This window comes from Echinops telfairi, unplaced genomic scaffold (assembly GCF_000313985.2).
Source record: "Echinops telfairi isolate 266 unplaced genomic scaffold, ASM31398v2 ScPeMD7_9;HRSCAF=40, whole genome shotgun sequence".
NCBI lineage: Eukaryota > Metazoa > Chordata > Mammalia > Afrosoricida > Tenrecidae > Echinops > Echinops telfairi.
In genome coordinates this window covers 17,564,743-17,566,601 of record NW_022103906.1, presented here as the reverse complement: position 1 = coordinate 17,566,601, position 1,859 = coordinate 17,564,743, and the positions used below count along the sequence as shown (strand labels likewise).

Here is a 1,859-nt window from a genome sequence, read left to right as displayed (position 1 = left end):
GTGCTTGGTGATGAAGCAGAGGGTCAGCGCAAAAGAGCAAGTCCCTTACCAAGGGGCTGTGCGCGCCACTGGGCTCAAAAGCTTGTGAGGGTGGCCAAGGAACAAGCAGCATTTTGTTCTGTTGCACATTCGGTCACTACGAGTGGGAACCAACTTGTTGGCACCTAAAAACAATGAACCATGTTTCTGGAAGCAGTCTGCCATCTCTTTCTCCCACCACACAGCCCACAGGTCAGAACCGCACCGCCAAACCATTTTAGCAACTCCATCCCCACGCACGCCATCTCCCCACACATCGTCCTTTCTCATTCCAGTTTGCCCTAGCTGGCTTATTTTATCCTCTCAGGCCAAAGTCTCCCTCCAACATGGCCTGCAGAGAGCAGCCAGCACCCTTCTGACTGCTGTGTAGCCACCAGCATGTCCTGCAAGTCTCCACGCGCATGCTGCAAACATGCTGGATGAATCCATGAAGAGGCTGAACACAAGCTCACTTAGTGATGGCCGTGAACGGCTATCCGATGGGCTGGGGGTTGCCATGTTTTGGAGGCTGAGCCCCAGGTTCAGAGAATCTGGTTTTTAATAGACGTGAATAGTGTCTTCATGCTTTTGGAAACATTGACTTCAGTTCTGTGGCCTTGAACTTGTTCACGAATCTTACTATGTCTCTGAATTATTTTTCAGAGGCTGAGGATAATTCAAGGAAATATGGCAAATTAAGTGCTTCCTTAGCAGGAATATGGGCACTTAGGGATGTTTGTTTATGACTGGTCCTGGGAGGGAGGGAGTGTCTTCAGAACTGCGTGGCAGCAGGGCCGTCACGTATGAGCGAACAGCATGCACACTGCACAACTCCAGGGGGTGCCATTCTCTGGAATCACGTGGGGGGGGCGGCATCCTCCAGAATTGTTCGTGTCGCAGCACAGCTCCAGGAAAGAGGCCCAGTTCTTCACAATACAGCACAGAAAGAAGTTTGCGTCAGGGGCTTTGGGAAGGCACTCTGGGGATGGCGGGGGACACAGTGCACTCCAGCATTTTTTTATCCTAGGCAAATCCCCCTCCTCCCACTCAGGAGGGAGGAGAGGATGTCAAGGTCGTGCCCTCTGGAAGCTGATGGCCAGCCCTCTCTTCTGAGGCTTCTCTGGATGGGTTCAACCCCATTTGAATCACTCAGGGATTCCCGATCTCGAATGAGAGAGAAAAACGCGTGGCTCTATCCCCTCGGGGGCCTAGGTGGACTAGTGGATTGCACCTTGGGCTGCTAACCCCAAAGTCAGCAGTTCAAAGCACCAGCTGCTCTTAACCCTGGCACAGATTTCCAGTCTCAGAAACCCCACAGGGCAGTTCTGCTTTGACCTTTGGGGTCACTCTGAGTCAGAACTGCGGCCATGGCAGTGAGTTTTGGTTTTTGTGAGGGGCATCCGAGTGCCTGCCTCAAATCTCACTCCCTTTGGGGTCTGGGTAAAGGGGTGGAGCAGATAGTTTGAGAAGTCAAGGGGCTGAGACAAAAACAGGCAGTCCCGTTTTCCTGGCCCCACTGGTGCCGCCATCTGGCCCTCTCCAGGCTCAGGGGCTTGCCCACCTCCTGCAGCCCGAGAAGAGATGCTCACCTGACTTCTCTCTCACACCTCCACGAAGGACTGGGGCCACTCTGGAACACAGGAGGGGGGCGTGAAGTCTGCCTGGCAGGTAACTGTCCCCCACGACTCTGGAACACATCTGCTGGCTGGGGGGGCGGGGGGAGGTGGGAAACCAACGCGCGCGAAGGAGAGTCGGGGTCCCTCCTCCCAGGGGGCACATTCCATCAAAGGACCCCAGATTCCGCCCCAGGCCGGCGCGGGCGGCTCGCGGAATTGGCGGCG

The 1,859-nt window shown here is 55.2% G+C and overlaps 1 long non-coding RNA gene across 2 annotated transcripts in view; it reads right to left on the bottom strand.

Moving 5' to 3' along the window:
* Positions 1 to 1,678, bottom strand: part of LOC123521291 — a 2,892-nt gene extending 1,214 nt beyond the window's left edge. Inside the window, exon 1 of one of the 2 annotated variants that reach the window (XR_006679757.1) lies at positions 1,608 to 1,678. This is a non-coding gene — a long non-coding RNA (uncharacterized LOC123521291). Of the gene's footprint in view, positions 1 to 49; positions 149 to 1,607 lie in introns of those variants that run through there. The other variant, XR_006679756.1, reaches the window with a different exon arrangement.
* Between the last annotated feature and the right edge of the window lie 181 nt (positions 1,679 to 1,859).